The sequence below is a fragment of the Myodes glareolus genome, chromosome 15 (assembly GCF_982192425.1).
Source record: "Myodes glareolus chromosome 15, mMyoGla1.1, whole genome shotgun sequence".
Taxonomy (NCBI): domain Eukaryota; kingdom Metazoa; phylum Chordata; class Mammalia; order Rodentia; family Cricetidae; genus Myodes; species Myodes glareolus.
Genome location: NC_142040.1, coordinates 46,301,585 through 46,324,155, shown reverse-complemented (window position 1 = coordinate 46,324,155; position 22,571 = coordinate 46,301,585). Strand labels below are relative to the sequence as shown.

The window sequence follows — 22,571 nt, the reverse complement described above, 5'->3', positions numbered from 1 at the left end:
GAGCCTGAAATGCAAACGCCAATCCACACGGGCGGTGGGGGGGGGGGGGTGGAATGCTCATTCTTACTGAGCAGGTTCGAGCACACTCAGAGATTCCGTCATATCCCAGTTAGATCGGCAACGGTGATCATCAAGAGAGCTAACAAAAACATATCCTGGAGGGTGGGGGTGAAGGAGCCCTTACAGCCCTGCCCACAACAACTTGGAGGAGGAACCAGTCTAGATTTCCGTTAATGGAGAGATGGGCAAAGAAGGAATGTTTTGCACCCACAATGAATTTTGTTTGCACTCACAGAGAAGACTGGCACCGCGTGGTCTGCAGGAAGATGGATAGAACTAGAGACAATCACACTGAGTGAAAGAAGTCAGTCTCAGAATGGCAGATCCTGCATGCCTCTCAGGTGTGACTCCCCCTACACACGCTAGATACATGGAATACTGTATGTTATGAAGGCATGAAAGCGTCTGGAAAAACTTTGTGGACAGCAAAGGGACCTAATGGAAGAAGGTAGGTTTGTGGAATCAGAGGGCATGGTGGATGGAATAGGCCGAGAGAGAGTTATATATTTGCATGGAATTATATATTGCAACCACATATCCTCCAATAAATAAAACAGTTTGAAATCAGTTAATAAACGGATGAATGTAGCAATGAATTTATAAATGACAAACATCTTGAGCTGAGAGTCCACCAGTAGGAAACAGGGGGCACAGACTGGTGGGTGCAGTGGACAGATCACCACATCTGGGGTGCCTGGGTCTTTTCTGCAGATCTCTAAAGACAGAAAAACCAGCAAGGTTCCAGGTTGTCACTGCCACTGATTCTACCCCTGCAAGAAACAGAGTCAATGTCAAGCCCCATTCGTGATTACGTTTTCAAGGTGTTCTTCTCCTCATTTGTTTTTCTTTCCAAATGGAAAGATGGGTTTCTTTTGGGTGAGAGTTGCAGTGGGATCCGGTCCATCGCAGCAGGGCAGGCAGAGCAGCAGGAAGAACAGTGCAGAGCAGTTAAGCAGAGATGGAACAAGACGCGGGTTCAGGCTATCAAACCTCAGAGCCTGCCTCCTCTCTCCGAGCCCTCCACTCCCTCCAGCAAGGCTCTAGTACCTAAGGCAGCATTTCTCAGTCTGTGGGCCATGACCCCTTTGGGGGTCAGATGACCCTTTCACAGGGGTCGCTTAAGACATTTGGATAACACAGATGTTTACGCTACAGTTCGTAACCGTAGCAAAATAACAGTTATGAAGAAGCAATGAAAATAATTTTATGGCCGGGGACACCACAACATTAGAACTGCACTTAAGGGTCATAGCACGAGGAAGATTGAGAGCCACTGGCTTAAACTGTTCAGAACCTTTCCTTGCCTGTCTCTCCGTTGTGGAATATCTAGGTTGGTTCTCTTCCCAAGCTGCTGTGAACAGGGCTGTAAGAATCACTGATACACAATTTTCTCTAGGGCGTGATGACTCAGAGCCTTTGAGGTAAATATCAAAACCTGGTAAAGCTGTGTCCCATGGAAGGTCCCTTTTTTTCTGGTTTTTGGGGATCCTCTATCTTATGAGTCACTGTGTATTTGCTGGGAATTGAACTCAGGACCTCTGGAAGAGCAGTCAGTGCTCTTAATCACTGAGCCATCTTTCTAGCCCTCATTTTGGTCTTTCTTGTTGCTGCTGAGAATGGAACCCCCGGACCTCGTCATTCTAGACAAGTGACCATCAGTGAGCTATATTCCTAATCCTCTGACTTTCACTTTTTGACAAGAACGTGGAGATTTGGAGAGGACAACTCAGTAAGTAAAGAATTTTTCCAGGAATAGCAAGAGGACCAGACTTGATCCCCAGCACCCACATAAAGCCAGGCATTGGGATGTGTGCTTGTAAACCCAGCACTGGGCAGACAGAGACAAGGAGGATGATGTGTACCTGCTGGCCCGCCTGTCTACTGACTAAAGAGTGCAGGTCAGTGAGAGAGCCAGTCTCCAAACGGAAGACGGAAAGTGAGGGACATCAACCTCTGGCTTCCACGCAAATGCACCAACCACATAAACGCCCACTGTACGGCATAACAACCTTTATGTTCCAGGGCCCAGCACATCAAAATCAATCAAAATCACCCTTGAAACTCCAAGGCAAGAAATGACAAACTAGAAGAAAGGAAGTGGGTTCCTCTTGAAATACAAAATATGAGCTTAGATTGAAAAAATGCTGTATCTAACTAAGAGAGGAAGCTTAAACTACTTGGCTTGTGATAGAACACTGGGTGCGGGGAGGGGAGGAATTGTTAACACACCCAAGTTTTACCACGAATGTGATGCAGATGTGCCAATATCTATTTTCCATTAGGAAGAGAAAAACAGAATAAAGAGATTGGCATGAGGCCCAGACTATCCTACCCTCTCCACTCTGAGTTCTTTCCTGCTGGTTTCTGTGTTTTTCTGACGTTTTGGGTGAAGGGCCTCTGGCTCCCAGGTGGGCAGGGCCTCTCTGATGTTACTAATGAGGAAGTGCAGACGTGGTAGTGGATTCCTTGTTACACAACCTCACCTGGGCTCCAACCAGCCTCTTCCTGAGAATCCTCTTTCCTCTAAACCAAATGGAGTTTACTGGAACACCGTTACTGTCATTGAGCAATTACTTCCTACTGTGTTAGCACAATGAATAAGGTTATAATGAGTGTGGTGACGTGCCACCCAGAAGGGCATGGCAGAACCTCTTTACACAAAAGAGACTTGTTGAAGTGAGCAGGAAACCCCAGATCTATCTGTTAGCAAGAGCCGGTGTGAGAGCCACAGTAAGCAAAGTCAGAGATGGTCTGAAATAGAAATTAGGACCTTAAGGCTGGAGTGAAGGCTCAGGACCCCTGTGAGAGGGCTGCTGTAGCCTTAGATCTGTCAGGACAGGTAGGAGCCGGGGAGTTTGTACTCGAAAAGCACCAAGGATAGGGCTGCAGGGACAGTGGAGAGAGCATGGGGCTTACCCTGTCCCCTCTGTAGTGGACTTCGGGTGGTGATTTTCTCCCTTTGTCATCAAAACAACAGCCCTGACCTTTCGCAAACACTGTGTTATATGAAAGCGGCCAGCATTTATCAGGAAGCTGGCAATGGTACCACCGCCCTGAGGTCCACATTCTGTTCATGGAGGGAGATCCGCAGGCAAACTGTGTCAAATGGCATCTGAGTCTTAGGTGTCCCCACAGTGGGATAGAAACAAATACAGTCATCTCACACACATTTCCCTCTCCTCGGCCTTCATACCATTTCTCTTGAGAGTGATGGTTAACTGGGGACACAGGTTAAACAGTGACAGGCATAAATGTGACTTTGCACATGACAAGGCGTTTCATATTACCATGCAAGATGGCGCTGCGGTGATTTTATTTCCAGGTGGAGATGGAGCTTTAGAGGACGGCCTCGTGTGCAGCGTGAACACATGCCACAGATAAAGACCTGCGTGTGAAAATCAAAATCTCCAGCTACTGGAAAACAGAGACTGCTGCCTTTTCTGATTTCTCTTGCAGAATTAAGGACTGTTATAGCAGGCAAAGGCTCTGCCACTGGGCTACATCCACAGTCACCAAAATGACATTATGTCATTGAATTCAGGTAGAATATAGGAAGCAGCTATCATAAAGTTGTTATCAGTCAAAGTATTGATGAATTTGTCTATGTGGATCTATCAACTGCACCTGCTGATAAGAGGTAATAGACAAGTTAAATGTGGCATCATTCTTCAAGAAAACATAGTAAATACACATGACAAAGGAGAAATATACAGTATAGAAAAGGAAAATATCCTTTAATTATAATTACTTTTTGTTTTATGATATAGTCATACCGTTTATCCTCTCTCTTTCCTCCCTCCAACCTCTTGCTCTCTTTTAAATCATGGCCTTTTTTAAAATACAGCTGTGTATTTCTTTAACACATATTTTCCTTGTACATATGCATGCATACATATTCATAAATATAACCTGTTTACTCCTTATAATGGTATTTGTATGTATATGCTTTCATGGATGACCATTTATTACTGGATAACAATTGGTGTGCTCTTCCCTGGGGAAGACTATTTATTCCATTTTCAGCATCCCTTGATGGCTTGTAGTCCTTTGACTAGCGCTAAGGCCTCACCAGCTTTCCTGTCCATTTAGCATGGTTACTGGTGTCACCCTGTTAAGGTCGTACTTAGGGTGTCATATTGGTGAGACTCTTGGGTGCATCTTCTCTTCTATTTGTAGAAGATTGATCTCCCAGCAAAATTCTTCTTTCTCTGGCTCCCACAATCCTTCTGCCCCCCTCTTCTGAAATGACCCTAGACCATAAAGGATTAACATATTTTTAAGTTCCCAAATTAAGGAAAAATTATCAGGGCTGAAGAGATGGCTGAATGGTTAAGACTGTTCTTCCTGACTGATCTTCCAGAGGTATTGAGCTCAGTTCTCAGTAACCACATGGCAATGCACAGTCTGTTGCCCTCTTCTGGTGGGTACACATATATACAGACAAAATGCCTGAATACATAAGATACATGCATAAATAAATCTTGAAAAATACGTTTTATCAAGTTTTACTTACAAGAGACTAATAAACACTTATAGCATTTACTTTCTAGGTTAGATCCACTAAAAGATTTCTCAACATCCAAAACAAACATTTAAAAGCTCCCAAAGAGAAACAATAGGTAAACACAATTCAAGTACTTTTTAATACATGACAAGCTTTTCCACAATATGTATTATGAAGTCCCTTTAGAATCTAAGAAGAGTCAAAAACATTATTTCTAGCCAGGCTCTGGTGGTACATACTTTTAATTCCAGCATTTAGGAGGCAGAGGCTGGCATATCTCTGTGAGTTCGAGGCCAGTCTAGTCTACAAAGCGAGTTGCAGGACAACCAGGACTGTTACATAGAGAAACTCTCTCTTGAAAAAATCAAACAAACAAACAAAAACCCAACAACAACAAAAAGCCAGCCCCTCCCCCCCCCCAAAAAAAGCACTATTTCTATTTGTAGCCAGATAGAAACTGTAGCTTGGCTATTGTCAAGATGGCTGCCACTCTGGACCACGAGCCAAAGCTCTTAGAATGAAGCACTGGCCTTTGTGTGTAGTCACGTGCAAGCCAAGCAAACAAACAAAAGCCTTTTATTACTGCTGATTTGTGTCTAAAACTTCAAGCCTGGCTCATTCACTATTGTCCTCTCTACACAGTAAAGACCTGAAAATTTAAAATAGTCAAGGAGATAAAAAGAGGACTTGATCAATAAAATTTTTAACACTTTTAAATTTTTTTATTTTATTATTCTACATGTGCAGCGTCTTTGTCTGCGTGTAAGTCTCTGCACCATATATATTCAGTACCAGCAGAGGCCAGAAGAAATGTGGGATCCCCTGGAATTGGAGAAATGGTTTTGAGCTGCTATTTGGGTACAGGGAATCCAATGTCCATCCTCTGGAAGAGAAGATCTGCTCTTAGTGGATGTGACAGTTCTCCAGTCTCACCAAGCATCGTTACTAAAACGCACTCAGTTTCATTTGTGATTGAGAACTACATATTTATGACACAATGCCTACACAGCCACCAAAATGCCTAAAATGCAGAGAACATAAAATGCACAAAATAGACAAGGAGTTGGGCAAGTGATATCTTCATACACTGCTGGTTGGGTGTCATTTGGTATAGCAGTTTATACATGTGCTTCTTAGTAGCTACTCAAGCCGAGCATATAGACAACACTACTTCCAGTAATAAAGACACATGCCATACTATCTGAAAAAACACTGTTCACAATAGCTCTGAACCGGAAGTTATGTCTATCCACAGTAGGACTGATAAGTTACAGTCTGGTCGCAGCATGGGCTAATACATAGGAAAGAGAATAAACAAGCTGAAATTTCACCTATCAGGAGTGAATACAGGCAATGAGGAAGAAGGAAGATAGGAAAACACACATGAGACACACATTTATACAACATGTAAACACATACGTGTCTGTGCTGGTAAGAGCCAGGATGGTGGGCCAGACAGATAGTTCAGTGGTTAGGAGTGATTGCTGCTCTTGCAGAGGGCTCAGGTCTGGCTCCCAGCATGCACATCAGGAGGTCCCCACCCACCTGTCACTCCACCTCCAAGGGATCCAGTGCCCTCCCCTGGATACACATATGTACATAATTGAAAATAAAATGACTTCGGGCTGGAGAGATGGCTCAGAGGTTAAGAGCACTGACTGTTCTTCCAGAGGTCCTGAGTTCAATTCCCAGCAACCACATGGTGACTCACAGCCATCTATAATGAGATCTGGCGCCCTCTTCTGGCATGCAGGCATACATGGAAGAAATGTTGTATACATAATAAATAAATCTTTAAAAAAAAAAGAAAAGAAAAGAAAATTACTTCAAAAAGAAGTCTGGAAAGTGACTTTCTTTTTCTGTTGCTAATAACTGCTGCAAGCTGGTCAAATTATAACTAAAAGAAATAAATTAATGTCCAAGGAGTGGGATAGCAGTGTGGTAGTTTGGATATAATTGGACCCCATAAGCTCATAGGGAGTGGCACTATTAGGAGGTGTGACTTTATTGGAGTAGGTATGGCCTTGTTGGAGGAAGCATGTCCCTGTAGGGGTGGGCTTTGAGGTTTCCTATGCTCAGGATACCTCCCAGTGTCACACAGATCACTTCCTGTGGCCTCCAAGATGTAGGACTCTAAGCTACTTCTCCAGCACCATGTCTGCCTGCAGGCCATCATGTCCTACCATGATGATAATGGACTAAGCCTGCAAGTGAGCCACACCAATGAAATGTTTTCATTGATGAGAGTTGCTATTGGTTGTGGTGTCTCTTCACAGCAATAGACACCCTAAGACAGGCAGTTGAGTGTCCCCACTGGGCTCCCTCAAGCCAATCCCAGTCCCTGCTATTCTTACCGACAACTCATGGGGTCTGCAGAAGACTGCCATCCGTGAGAAAGCTGCAGTGAGAATCACCCCAGAGCCTGAACATAGTCGCTGCATCTGCAGCAAGTCTCCACCTGCTGTGCTGGCCCCAGAAGGCAGCCATGAACTGGGCTGACCTACACTAGTTTGGGGTGCATAAGCAATAAAGCACAGTGTGCACCCAAAGTGAGGATCATATTATGCCCATGTGTAGTAGACGTGTCTGTGATTAAAAGTCAGAGGGAGCATGGGAAGGGTCCTGTGCAGTGAGCAAGGGCTTACGCAATCCGAGCCTGTCAGTGAAAAGAGAACCAAACTGAAGGGTAAAAACTTCCCACTTTTACAACTGAATTTAGGTTTCAGCACTCTGAGAAGGGCAAACAGATGTCTCTCCCAGCAAAGCTCCCTTTATCAACAACACCCTTGCATTCAGGGACAAAGGAGCACAAACAAGGCCTGAGTTAGCTCCACAATGTCTCAGGAACAGTTCCTGCGTCCCCTTGACACTTACCCAAGTATGTCCAAAGATAAAGCCGCAACCAATTAAAAGTATACTAATGTGACTGCTGCTTGCTTAACCAATTATGCTTAAGATGACCTAACCACTCCTGAAATTCCCCTAGCTGTGCTTAAAAGAAGCCTGCAAGCTCCTTTCGGGGTCGTCACCCTGAGAAGTCCCGGCATATAATGCTCTTGCAAACTATTTGAGTCTGGGGTCTTCCATCAGCATTTTCTCGGACACTTACACATACACGTTACCCCCACCCCCATCCCCAAGCCTCTTTCTCTTTCTCTCTTGGTTTTTTTGAGACAGGGTTTCTCTGTGTATCCCTGGTTGTTCTGGAACTCACTCTGTCACCCAGGGTGGCTTCAAACTCACAGAGATCTGCCTGCCTCTGCCTTCTGAGTGCTGGGATTAAAGCATATGACACCACCTCCCCTGGCTGACTCCTTCTCTTGAACCACACAGAAGGAAGCTGCAGACGCTTACTGGAGCCTGTGAGCACCTTGCCTCATGTGTTCCCCTGTCTGCTTTATCAACTTATCTCTGATCTGCAAGATTTTGCTTTGAATAAAGTTTTCTGGCTACTCTGCAACCTGTTCAGGCTTTTAAATTTACTGTTGAATTTAGGGGCCAGGATCCAGAAATACCAAACCTAGACCCCAACTACTGATAACAAAGCCATACTGCAGCCAGTATGTGCTGGGCCTCTAATTCCAGCTTAAGAAGTGGAAGCAGGAGAATCAGGAGCTTCAGGTCATCCTCAGCAGTATCAAGACTAGCCTCAGCTAAGTGAGGTATTGTTTAAAAAAACAAAACAAATAAACAACAGAAAAAAAACTCTACCCTCCAATCTGGATCTTGAGGAGAGAGAGAAATCACATAGCCCCTATGAGAGGCAGGTGTGATGTTGCACGCCTTTAATCCCTGTGCCCAGGATGTAGGCTGATCTGTGAGTTTGAGTCCAGCCTGATCTAAGAGTGAATTAATTCCAGTCTTGCCAGAGAATCACACTGAGGTGCTGCTTCAAAAAAAGAAGAGAAGGAGAAGGGAAAATAAGAAAGTGTGTGCCGAGGCCGCTTCCACCAGGACTGCTCTGCTCACAGAGGCCTGGCAGACATTCGGCTCCTGCAGCCTTTGGTGTGAGACTGAGATGCCTGTGAAGCTGCAGCGCCCAGGAGGACAAGGACTCTGTCAGCGACTTCATCCTTCATCCATTACTCCTGTGATCCTAGAGTAAACACCTGACAGAAACAAGGGGAAAGATGTAGTCTGCTCCATGGTCTCACTCAGGAGTTTGGGGTCTCTGTGAGTTTGAGGTCAGACTGTTCTATTTTTCTAGTCAGGGTTTTTCTGTTTAGCTCAGCTGTTCAGGAATCCACTCTGTAGACTAGGCTGGTCTTGAACTCACAGAGATCTTCTTGCCTCTGCTTCTGAATTAAAGGCTCTTGGCGCCACCACCCAGAGGCACAGGGCTCTTTACCCAAACAAGGTAATTATGGCTCTCCACACTTCCTGCTCATTTGTCCATTGCAGGAAATCTGAACAGCTCCTCCCCAAAGCTTTTGGTTTTGACCTTAACAGGATTAAGCTCTGAACCAATGCTATGCAAATCCCTGCTAATCCCCACAGGGTGGGTTAGGCTAATCCCCACAGGGTGGGTTAGGCTAATCCCCACAGGGTGGGTTAGGCTAATCCCCACAGGGTGGGTTAGGATATCTGCAGGCACCTCCAGGGGAAAACTATATAAAGGCAGTTCCACCACTGGAGAGCATCCAGTGCCTCTTCCCTGCTCTGCTGCTTAGCCAGGCTGCACAGCTGAAGCTATGGCTTGGTCTCCACCAGCCTCGGAGGAGCTGACTGGAAGGAGGTACTACCCAAAGCCCCACATGCCGCCAAAGATGAACCGAGAACAGGCTTGGGCCTGGGCACTGGATAATTTCGAGGCCCTGAGCCACCTCTCCTGCCAGCACCCTCAGTGCCGTGAAAGTAGATGCGGCAGCAGAGTCACACCGGATAGAGTCGCCTATGAGGCTGAGAGGGGACAGAAGCGCCGTAGAGAGCCACGTGTCGAGGAACCAAAGGCTGAAATTGAAGAGAGACTTTGGACTCCTCCAGAAGTAGGAGGCGCTTCCAGTATGGAGGCCCAGTGGGCTCTGAACCAGCCATGGGATGACAGCGTCCACAGCAGCGGAGAGACGCAGGCACAGAGGGAATCCTGGAGCCTGGGTCGCCCCTGGAAAGTGCGGAAAACAGGCTTACATGAGAGAGGAACCTGAAAAGACACCCAAGTCATGGATAGCAGACAACCATGGCATTCTTCAATCTCCTCCCTGGAAGGAGCCAGAGAAGCTCCAGAGAGAGCCTCCTGCTTTCTCTGGGGACTTAAGACAGGGATGTGTCCTGAATACCTAGGACCCTTGAAGTCTGCTTTGTCCTCTTGACTGTTCGAGGGTTTCTCTTCTTAAAGTTAATAAGTTAAGGAATTCTTACTTAAATCTATGTGAACTAGTTACATTCTGATGGAAAGTGTCCACAATTAAAATCTCTCTACCACCTGTGTAGTTCTTCAGGGGCAAAGTCAGGATTGGAGTCTGGATAGGAAATGGTTAATAATCAAGTCAGAGCTGTACTTCCCTGTGGGTGTGGGTGAAGTTTGGGGGTGTGTGGAGAAGTGGGCGGGGTTTAGGGATGTTGGGAAGATGTGGGTGGAGTTTGGGGGTGTTGGGAAGATGTGGGTGGAGTTTGGGGATGTGTGGAGAAGTGGGCGGAGTTTAGGGATTTGGGGAAGATGTGGGTGGAGTTTGGGGGTGTTGGGAAGATGTGGGTGGAGTTTGGGGTGTTGGGAAGATATGGGTGGAGTTTGGGATGTGTGGAGAAGTGGGCGGAGTTTAGGGATGTTGGGAAGATAGGTGGAATTTGGGGATGTGTAGAGAAGTGGGCGGAGTTTAGGGATGTTGGGAAGATGTGGGTGGAGTGTGTGGGGTGATGGAAAGATGTGGGTTGGGTTTCCGGCGCTGTTGGGAAGATATGACTATTAACAGGGTCCATAGGGACGAATGGGCAGCCCACTTACTAGGGTTCTTGATTAAATACGGTTTTCTGTGGGAGGCCAAGTGAAGCATGAATACAGTTTGAAAGTGATCTGCAGGCTACAATGACAAGGAAAGAGAACTCTGACTTTGGATCTTCTGAATTGACAACCAAGAAATGCCAGGGTCTCAGGTCCAGGCCAGTACAGAATCCTTCCTGTAAGCCCTACCCATTTCAGATTTTACCTGCTCCAACAAATGGTAGGCCGGTGAATGGGGTCAAGGAACAACAAAAGGCCTCTATGGTTTATAATTTAACAATTAAAAATTCTTTCCGAGCCAGGTGTAGCTGTGTACACCTTTAATCACTGCACTCTGGAGGCTGCAGATCTCTGTTCAAGGCCAGACTGCTCTACACAGCGAGTTCCAGGGCAGCAAGGGCTACACAGTGAGACCCTGTCTCCAAAGGGGTGGGCTCTTTCTTTTCAGGTTGGGTAGAGAGATGAGCTCAGGATTTTAGGGGTTAGGTTCTTCAATAAAGCCAGCCACGTGCAAGGGTCTGGGGTGGCGTCTGTGCGCAGGACATGGTGAAGATCAGTAGCAGCCCTAGAACAAAGGACTTTCCAGACGTTAATAGAATTAGAGGGGAAGGGCTGTGAGCGTGGCAGATCAATGAAGGTGTTGGACTGGATATAAACCACAGCTTAGGAAGCAAACCAAACTGCTCCAGGGCATGCTGGGAGACAAGGAGTTTAGAGAAGGTGTGAAAGGGTTGTAAGGCGTGGCTAATCCCCCACAGGGGCAGCCTCAGGGATCTACCAGCTCAGAGAACACAGGGTGAAAAGGGGCCAGCAACCCAGGGACAGTGGTGGCCCACATGAGATCTGGATAATCGGATCCTATAGATTTGGGGGGTTGGGTTTTTTTTTTGTTTTTGGTTTGGTTTGGTTTTTGGGTTTTTTTGTTTTGTTTTGTTTTGTTTTTGTATTTTGAAACAGGGTTTCCCTGTTTTAGAGCCTGTCCTGGAACTAGCTCTTGTAGACCAGCTGGCCTTAAATATACAGAGATCCACCTGCCTCTGCCTCCCAAATGTTGGGATTAAAGGCATATGCCACCACTGACAGGCTTGATTCTTAAAAAAAAAAAAAAAAAAAAAAAAAAAATTCCTGACAAGGAAGGTGGAAATTTATTTTCTAGTTTGGAAATTGTTTTTGTTACTTTGTTATTTTTTAAACAATCTTTTTTTTAACCTTACTATCCCAGTTACCCCTCCCTTCACTGCTCCTGTTCCCCCCACCTTCTTCCCACCCCACCCCACCCCACCCCATCCACTCTGTACATACATGTATGTATGTCATATATATTTAGCAAAAGAAGCTGGAGAATAGTGGTCAACAAGAGTGATAATGAAGAATGTCTTAGGGTTTCTATCACTGTGATGAAACACCATGACCCAAAGCAACATGGGGAGGAAAGTGTTTATTTCAGCTCACACATTCTAATCATAGTCCATCGTGAAGGGAAGTCAGGGCAAGAACTCAAGGCAGGATCCTGGAGGCTGGAACAGAAGCAGAAACCACGGGAGAGCACTACATACTGGCTTACTCCCCACGGCCTTCTCAGCCTGCATTCACATATATATAACCCAGGTCCACCTGCCCAGGGGTGTCCTACCCAAGTGTGAACTGTGCCCATCCTCATGTGTCATTAGCTAAGAACGATTTATAGAGAATGGCCCACACTCTTGCCCCCAGGTCAATATGGTGGCTACATTTTCTCAAATGAGCTTCCCAGATGACTGCAGCTGATGTCAGGCTGGCATTACAAGGAGCCAGCATAAATGCCTTTGTCTTTTTGCTACTTGAAAGGAGAAGGCTGCCTTCAGCTCTTACTGAGATTGGTACTTGGTTCACGTTGTATCTTTGAGCAAGTGTGTCCCTGGTCACGTTTTTGTCTTAAATCAGATCAAAATGCTTTTTAGCATTCGTGAAGATTATTATCATTCTTTAACCTTTCAATGTGGATATTTGTGTTAGTAGGTTTCTTAACATTAAATTACATTTGCAATTAAAAAAAATATTTTCAGGCTGGAGAGATGGCTCAGCGGTTGAGATCTTTGGCTGCTATTCCAGCAGACCCAGGTTCAATTCCCAGCACCCACATGGCAGCTCACACCTGTGTGCAACTCCAGTTTCAGGGGATCTGACACCTTCACACCAACGCACATAAAATAAACTTAAATAAATTCATTTTTAAAAACATTATTTTCAATTTTAAAAAGGGCAGAAGCCCCAGAACAAGCCTGGATGGCCCATTGTGGGTTCCCCTACTCTAGTCTGTGGTCAGGAAGAATTCAGGAGTGTTGGTTCCTGTGATTTTGTTACACAAAACAGGTAATGGTTTACCCTAGAACATTGCCTTTTAGGCAAATTTTGGGTTAGATGGAAACATGCTTTAGATAAGGAGTAATTCTATCTGAAGTGTTTCATTGTCGCCAGCAGTTTCTCCTCCTCCTGGGTTGTTTGTTTGTTTGTTTGCCTGTTTGTTTTGAAATGGTCTCTTTATGAAACCCGACTGTCCTGGAATTGCTGTGTAGAACAGGCTGGCCTCTAACTCAGAGATCCCACAGCCTTTGTCTCCTGAGTGCTGGGATTAAAGGCACGAGATACCACACTGGCTGCTTTTTAAAAATATTTGGAATATTTGTTCAGATGTGATGTTGTAATTTTTAAAAATTCTATTCGATTTTGAAAATTTTGTAACTCGCTTTTATTTAAGTGTTTTATTTATTTAGGTTCTTGAGATTTTTTGTTTTGTTTTGTTTTTTGTTCTGTTTTGTTTTCTCAAGACAGGGTTTCTCTGTGTCATCTCTGTCCTGGAAGGCACTCTGTGCAGATATCTGTCTGCATTTGCCTCTGGAGTGCTAGAATTAAAGGCGCGTGCCATCACTGTCCGGCAACTTTTTATTTTTAGTTTTATTTTTTATTGGTTTCTCGAGACAGGGTTTCTCTGTAGCTTTGGAGTCTGTCCTGGAACTAGCTCTTGTAGACCAGGCTGGTCTCAAACTCACAGAGATCCACCTGCCTCTGCCTTCTGAGTGCTAGGATAAAGGTGTGCGCCGCTTCCGCCCAGCATAACTTTTTATATCTTTATTGTGTGTGTTACTCATGATATGTGAGTGAGTGCAGGCATGCTAGACCCGCAGCTCGCTGTGGAGGTCATGGGACAGCCACCAAGGCAATACTCAGTCCACCATGGGGTCAGAGGGTGAAGCTCAGGTCATATTTATTTATTTATTTATTTGTCCATCCATCCATCCATCCATCCATCCATCCATCCATCCATCCATCCATCCATCCATCCATCCATCCGTTTATTGCTCACTGCGGATTTTCTTGAGAATCTCCACTGTAGCTCTTTACTAAGTGTTCTTACTGGGGCAGATACCAAGATGCCAAGCTAGTGCAGTCTCCCAGGGCGACCGAACTGTTGCGAGCTGTTTCCACTAGGTGGCAGCCAAGGCTCAAGCTGGAGGGCCCGGGTACCAAAAAGCTTCTCTAAAGCAGGTCTCCCTAGCAACCTTTGAGCCTTTCTCCTGGGAAGTCTAAGGCATTTAGACTTGGGTTTGTCCCTCTTAGTACAAACCCTAAACGCACAGAACGTTTTCGTATTTGCAATAAGAAAGGCGAGAATCGCAAGCAGGTTATTTTTTGACTGGAAAATGAAATGGAGGTTTTATTCAGGAGACTTTGGCACAATCTTATCAAAAGACTTACCAGAGAAGTTTCTGGGCATGAGGAATTGAAGTTGAGACACAAAATACTACTCGGAGAAATAATTTATTCCTTTTTCATGGTTTTTCGAGATAGGGCTTCTCTGTGCAGCAGTCCATGCTGTCCTGGGATTTCCTGTAGATCAGGCTGCCTCAAGGTCACAAAATCAGGAAGAGTAGAAGACAGGAAATAATCAAACTGAGTGCTGAAATCAATAAAATAGAAACAAAGAAAACAACACAAAGAATCAATGAGACACAGTGCTGCTTCTTTGAGAAAATCAACAAGAAACACAAACCCTTATCCAAACTAATCAAAAGGCAGAGAGAGAACATATTAATTAATAAAATCAGAAAAGAAAAGGCAGACATAACAATAAACACTGAGGAAATCCAGAGAATCATTAGGTCATACTACAAAAACCTGTACTCCATAAAATTGGGAAATGTAAAAGAAATAGACAATTTTCTGGAGAGATATCATATACCAAAATTAAATCAAGACCAGATGAACAATTTAAATAGACCTAAAAACTGTGAGGAAATAGAAGCTGTCATTAAAAGCCTCCAACCACAAAAAGCCCAGAGCTGGATGGTCTTAGTACAGAATTCTACCAGAACTTCAAAGAAGAGCTAATACCTATACTCCTCAAAGTGTTCCACATAATAGAAAGAGAAGAAACATTACCAAACTCTTTTTATGAGGCTACAATTACCTTGATACCAAAACCACATAAAGACTCAACCAAGAAAGAGAATTACAGATCAGTTTCATTCATGACCACTGATGCAAAAGTACTCAATAAAATACTAGCAAACAGAGTCCAAGAACACATAAAAAAAAAAAAAAAACTTTAACCCTGATCAAGTCGGCTTCATCCCAGAGATGCAGGGATGGTTCAACATACAAAAATCTATCAATGTAATCCATCATATAAATAAACTTAAAGAAAAAAAACATATGATTATCTCATTAGATGCTGAAAAAGACATTTAACAAAACTTAACACCCGTTCATGATAAAGGTCTTGGAGAAATCAGAGATACAAGGAACATGTCTAAACATAGTAAAAAGCAATACACAGCAAGTCAACAGCCAATATCAAATTAAATGGAGAGAAACCCAAAGCGATTCCATGAAAATCAGGAAAAAGACAAGGTTGTCCACGCTCTTTATATCTCCAACATAGTTCTTGAAGTTCTGTTTAGAGCAATAAAACATCAAAAGAAGATCAAGGAGATACAAATTGGAAAGCAATAAGTCAAACTTTCACTATTTGCAGAAAATATGATAGTATACATAAGTGACCCCAAAAAAACTCTAGCAATAAACTCCTACAGCTGACATACCTTCAGTGACATGACAGGATACAAGATCAACTCAAAAAATAAAAATCAGTAGCCCTCCTATATACAAACAATAAAGGGGCTGAGAAATCAGAGAAATATCACCTTTCACAATAGCTACAAATAGCATAAAATATCTTGAGGTAACACTAACCAAAGATGTGAAATACCTATTCAACAAGAACTTTAAATCTTTGAAGATAGAAATTGAAGATGATACCAGAAAATGGAAAGATCTCCCATGTTCTTGGGCAGGAAGAACCAACATAATAAAAAATGACAATCCTACCAAAAGCAATTTATAGATTCAATGCAATCCCCATCAAAACCCTAACACAATTCTTCACAGTCCTTGAAAGAACAATAATCAACTTCATATGGGAAAACAAAAACCTAACATACCAAAACAATCTTGTACAAAAAGGAACTTCCGGAGGCATCACTGGTGTGGGAGGTCCTTCTGTTTATGTGTTGCTTTCATTGGTTGAATGCCTTGGCCTTTTGATAGGGCAGAACTTAGGTAGGCGAAGTAGACAGAACTGAATGCTGGGAAGAGGGACAGAAGGAGAGCCACCATGGATCTGCCAGAGACAGACATGCTGAATCTTTCCCAGTAGGCCACTGCCACATGATAATATAACAGAAATGGGTTAAATCAAGATGTGAGAGTTAGCCTATAAGAGGCTAGAGATAATGGACCAGGCAGTGATTTAATTAATACAATTTCTGTGTGATTATTTTGGGGGTCAAACTAGCAGGGCAGCCAGAAAAAGGAGCCCTACTCTCTACAACACATCATCATCCCTGACATCAAGCTCTATTACAGAATTACAATACTGAAAACAGCCTGGTAGTGGCATAAAAACAGAGAGGTTAAGCAATGGAATCATCCACATGCACAAAACTCAAACCCAGATGGATTAAAGACCTCAAAATAAATCTGACTATACTAAACCTGATAAAAGAGAAAGTGGGAAGTAGCCTTCAATGCATAGGCACCGGAGACCTCTTCCTAACTATAACCCCAGTAGCATAAACACTGAGAGCAACAATAAATAAATGGGACCTCCTGACACTGAAAAGCTTCTGTCAAGCAAAGGACACAGTCAATAAGACAAAAGGGCAGCCTACTGAATGGAAAAGATCTTCGCTAACCCCACATCAGATAGATGAATGATCTCCAAAATATATAAAGAACTCAAGAAATTAGGCATAAAAGTTCCAAATAACCCAATTGAATATGGGGTACAGAACTAAACAGAAAATTCTCAACAGAAGAATTTTAAATGGCTGAAAGACACTGAAGGTAATGTTCAACATCCTTAGTCATCAGGGAAATGAAAATCAAAACAATTCTGAGATTCCATCTTAAACCTGTCAGAATGGCTAAGATTCAAAACATCAATGATAGCTTATACTGGAGAGGATGCAGAATAAGGGGAACACTCATACATTGCTGGTGGGAATGCAAACTTGTACAACCACTTTGGAAATCAGTATGACTGTTTCTCAGAAAATGGGGGATCAATCTACTTCAGAATCCAGCAATACCACTCTTGGACATATGCCCAAAAGCTGCTCAATCATACTACAAAGACATATGTTCAACTATGTTATTAGCAGCATTATTTGTAATAGCCAGAACCTAGAAGCAACCTAGATTCCCCTCAACTGAAGAATGGATAAAGAAAATGTGGCACATTCACACATTAGAGTACTACTCAAAGGTAAAATAATAATAATAATAATGAAATGATAATAATAATAATAATAAATGACATCTTGAATTGCATGCAAATGGGTGGAACTAGAAACCAACATCCTGAGTGAGGTAACTCAGACCCAAAAAGATGAATATGGCATGTACTCACTTATAAGTGGATACTAGCTGTAAGCAAAGGACATTGAGTCTATAGTTCATGATCTTAGAGAAGCTAAGTAAGAAAGTGAACCCTAAGAAAAACTTTCCACCTGGAAAGTCAAAATAGACACGATCACCTAACAAAATTGGGAACATGGGGTGAGGGGGAAAAGGGAGGGGAGAAAATAAATAAATAAATAAATGGATAAATAACCCTTCCTATACAGTCTACAGCTCAGCTTCTGAGTTTGCCAGCTACAGACCAGACACTTCTTCACCTCAGGGATCCCTGTGGCGCCAGCACTCAGCCTAAGTGAAGATTCTCGGTGCACAACACCAGGACTAGCAATGCCCGCCGGTAATCCACACTCCACGCATGTATGGGATTTGTCAGTCGGTCTGAACCGCTGTCAGCAGGCCCGAGCTGCAATCCGACTGCAATTTCTAACTGCATCCGTGATTTTCTGCTTTAGTCCTTTCGTTTTGGGCTGGAATCAGGCTCTACAAAGTGGCTCTCCCGCGGGATTCCACCCGAACCACGGTCCAGAGGACGTGAGCAAAACGTTGCAAGAAACGGCTGACGCCCGGGTTTGAGTGTGCACCAGATGCGATTAGGACGCCGCGATTTCGTTTCGTTTTCGAGTTCTCTACACTTGGCTTTTATATCAACGCTGAAAATTCACCCAATTTCTTTCAGTAGCAGATTCAAGTAACGACTGCCATCAGCAAAGATACGTTTTGGTCTGGCAAGTGTCCCAAGACATCCGACCCGAACCGAATCGAAATGGACGAATTTGTTATTTTTTTCCCACAACCTAATCCCCATCGCGCCGGCGCTCCCTTCACTGCACCAATGGTTTTCAGGGACGTCACGGGTCAGGACTCTCCGACGGCCGCCCGTCTCTCTCCTTTCACCGATCACGACGCAGCTAAGGTCCCTACGAGCGCCCCTACTGCGGGTAAGACTCCAGTCCACGCCTGCCTGACCGTTTCTCACTCTCACTGGAACCAATGAAGAAGACCCGGGCGGAAGCAGAAACGCTTCTGACGCCAAACGCAGCTCCGCCTACCGGCTGAATTCCCGACAACTCTACACCGCCGGCCGCCAGCCTCGCTGTGGCGCGGGCACTCAGCCTCGCCACGATTCCCGGTGCATAGAGTCAGCGCTGAGGGTTTCCCGACTCCTGCTCCGCTGTCCGCGAGCGCCACGATTCATCCACCGGGTCGATTTTCGATCGGATGGCAGCAAGCTCGAGCTGCCGTCCGATCGCGATTTCAACCCGCGTCCCTGATTTTCCCCACAGCTTCTTTCGTTTTTCACACCGAATCAGGCTCTGCCAGGCAGGCTGCCGCGGGATTCCACCCGAACCACGAACCACGGTCCCGACTACGTGAAAAACGCTGCAAGAATTGTCTGAGGCCCCAGGGCGAGTCCTCACCAGTTGCGGTCTCAGGACGCGGCGGTTTGGTTTCGTTTTCGCGTCCTCTACACTTGGCTAGCCACCGTTTATATAAACGCTGAAAATTCACCCGATTTCTTTCGGAAGCAGATTCAGTACTGACTGCCATCGGCAAAGATAAGTTTTTGGCAGGGAAAGTGTCCCAAGACATCCGACCCGAACCCAATGGAAATAGACTAATTTGGTCTGTCCTTCCCCTTCCCCCGCGCAACCGAATCTCCATCGCCTGGAGGTCCTTTCACTGCACCAAAGGTTTTCAGGGACGTCACGGGTCAGGATTCGAGAATGGCCTGCTCTCCGACGGCCGTCTCTCTCTTTCACCAGTCACGGCGCAGCTAAGGTCCCTACGAGTGCCCCTACTGTGGGCAAGAAGCCGGACCACGCCTGCCTGAGGACTTCTCAACCGCACCGCTGCTGGTGAAGAAGTTCCAGGAAGCAGCTCCGCCTCTGAGCTGCTGTCCGGACCGGTCTTTACCGCCAGCGTCGCTGTGGCGCGCGCGCTCAGTCTCGCCACGATTCCCGGTGCACAGAGTCAGCGCTAAGAGTTTCCTGGCCCTTGCTCCGCTGTCCCCGAGTGCCACGATTCATCCACCGAGTCGACTTCCTATCTGAAGTCAGCAAGCTCGAGCTGCAGGCCGACCGCCCTTTCAAACCGCGTCCCCGATTTACCCCATAGCTTCTTTCGTTTTTCAGACTGAATCAGGCTCTGCCAGGCAAGCTGCCCCGGCATTCCACCCGAACCACGAACCACGGTCCCGACTACTTGAGCAAAACGCTGCAAGAATTGTCTGACACACCAGATGCGGTCTCAGGACGCCGCGGTTTGGTTTCGTTTTCGCGTCCTCTACACCAGGCTAGCCACCGTTTATATAAACGCTAAAATTCATCCGATTTCTTTCGGTAGCAAGTTCAGAACCAAATGCCATAGGCAAAGACACGTTTTGGCCGGAAAGTGTCCCACCATTCGTCCCGAAACGAATGGAAATAGACGAATTCGGTGTTTTTTTTTTTCCGCAACCTAATCTCCATTGCATCTGCTTTCCTTTCACTGTGCTGAGGGTTTTCTGGGACAGCACGGGTCAGAACTCGAGAATGGACTTGTCTCCGTGGCCCTCTCCGTCTCTCTCCTTTCACTCAGCCCTATCACATCTCCTGGTGCACAGAGCCTGCGCTAAGGGATTTCCCTGGCAATGATCCGCGATTATCTGTGATTCATCCGTGGAGCCGACTTCCCATCGTCTGTCAGCAGGCCCGGACTGCAATCAGATTGCCATTTCGAACCACATCCGTGATTTTCCCCACAGCTTCTTTCGTTTTTCAAACTGAATCCAAACTCTGCCAGGCAGGCTGGCTCGGGATTCGCCCCGAATCGGGAACCACTATCTGGACGATGCCAGCAAAAATGCTGAAAGAGATAGCTTTGCCCTGTTGCAAGCGTGCAACTGGTGCAGTCGGGACGCCACGGTTACGGTTCGCTATGGGATTTTCTATGGTCAAGCTCACGCTCACGGTCGTTTCTTTTTCTTTCTTTCTTTCTTTTTTTTTTTTAAGATGTATTTATTTATTATGTATACAGTGTTCTTTCTGTATGCTTGCTGGCCAGAAGAGGGCACCAGATCTCATTACAGATGGCTGTGAGCCACCACGTGGTTGCTGGGAATTGAACTCAGGACCTCTGGAAGAGCAGTCAGTGCTCTTAACCTCTGAGACATCTCTCCAGCCCCCTCACGGTCGTTTCTAAGAGGTGAAAATTCACTGGGTTTCTTTAGTTAGCCGATTCCGACACGAAGCCGTCAGCAAATGCTCATTTTTTCCCGGGCAAGTGTCACAAGACGTTCGACCCCGGTCCCCTGGAAGATGACAAATTCGGGGTTTGTACCAATGGATTTTTTGTCCCTTTCGCTGTGCCTACGGTTTTTGGCGACACCACGGTCCAGGGCTCGAATATGGCGCTGTCTTTGATGGCTCGAGGTCGTTTCTCCATAAGCAGTGCCAGTAAGGCCCAGGCTAAGGCTCCTACCGTGAGCAAGACGCCAGAATAGGAAGGTCAGCCTCTGAGATTTGATCTGGCCTTGAGAACCTTTCTCAGTCCAAGGTTAGAGAAGCCCTGGTCCAAGATGGTGGGTGGGAAGAGGGGGAGATGCGACTAAAGGGGATGGTGTGCTTGCAGCCAAACTCTTCTGACAACATTCCACACCTAGCTGCGGAACCTACCATTTTTCACCTCAGGGTAGTGTAGGTACCCAGGTCTTTTTCCCTTTTCTTCCTTGGCATTTCGCAGGGCTGTTTGACCTCTGGCCCCTGGAGATTCTGCACTAGCACTGGCTTGAGGGTAGCTTAGAAAGAATTTGGATGTCTTTGTTATGATAATTCCACCTGTAAACAAGGTTGCGGTTGTGGGCCCTACAAACCTCCCACGCCTGCCTCCCCACCCCCCCCCCACCCCCCCACCCTCCCACTCCCTCACCCCCCCACCCCCCCACCCCACCCCCAGCTGATTCTGCCTGAGGCGCTGGGAATGTATCAATCTATTCTACTGCTCCTGATGGGAGGGGGCCATGCCCTTTTGAACCCTCTTGCCTCCTGGTATAAATACCGGACTTGAGTTTAATAAAGGGCTTTTTTGCTCTTTGGCAAGCGAGCAGGTCTCTTGTGTTTGTCTGTTTAAACCCTTAGGACAATCGTCCATTCTCGTGGCCCTGGTTCAGGAAAGAACGCTCCTGGATTAGGCCTGGGTATCCACAGAAAGTGCGGAGGCTTACAGGGTAGTGCCAGCACTCAGCCTCTAGGCTATTCTGGTGCCCAAAGCCAGCTCTTTGGCTTTCTGGACCCATGTTCAGCCGGTATTATTGCTTCCTACTCTGATGTCGGATAGGCTGCTAGCAAGTTTGGACTGTGTTTCTTTTGTGATGCCCATGGTTAGTGCTCCCATGAACTGCTGCCTGGAATTGCCATCCCCTTGCTGTCCTTCCTGGAATCCTATGGGATCCACCCCAGGCGAGTTTTCTTACCCCTGGCAACCCTGGACCACGCCGGCCTGAGGGCTTCTCCCTCACACTCTGCGGATTTTGGTCTGTCCTTGCAACCCAGGACAAGTCCATAGTTATTCTGCCAGCCCTTCTTTCCCATCATTGGGAGGGAACAGTGGGAGCTGGTGCTCTTGAAGGTAGGAATCAGAAAGCTATATAATTCATCGGAAGATACTTAACTCCGCCCCCAGCTACAGGCAGTTTCTTGATTCACTGGTATTTATTTGGCTTGACTATCAGCATCCCATGGAGTAGTTGAATTTTCAGCTCTGTAATTTAGGAAACACTGTGTCAGGTTTGTATTTTTTTATAATTTTTAATGCTAGGACACACCTACTTCTGCACCTGGGTACCATAGCTAATTTAATTTAGATTGTTGTTAGAACCTTTCTTCTTTCTTGTTCCTCCTCCCAAACCCTCCCATCCCAACTCTTCTTCAAATTCCTAGGAAATTTTTTCACTAATAGTTAATGCATGAACATTTTTATATTTACAGATAATACAAAATATACTCTGAATTATAGTTTCTGAAGCTATGACTCGAGCAACACTGCAACTCTTTCTTTGTGCCTCTACAGTCTTAATCCTGCATCTCTAACACTTGGGCAGGTCTCTATGCCTGGGGCTCTTTGCTGGGGAAG

At 45.5% G+C, this 22,571-nt stretch overlaps 1 long non-coding RNA gene across 1 annotated transcript; it reads right to left on the bottom strand.

The window, feature by feature from the left end:
• Positions 1–3,345: 3,345 nt before the first annotated feature.
• On the bottom strand, positions 3,346–20,711 carry LOC125396466 (uncharacterized). Its single transcript, XR_015735008.1, has 3 exons — positions 17,720–20,711; positions 14,238–14,439; positions 3,346–9,665 (listed from the first exon to the last, which is right to left on the bottom strand). It is a non-coding gene; the product is annotated as an uncharacterized LOC125396466 (long non-coding RNA).
• Positions 20,712–22,571: the final 1,860 nt, after the last annotated feature.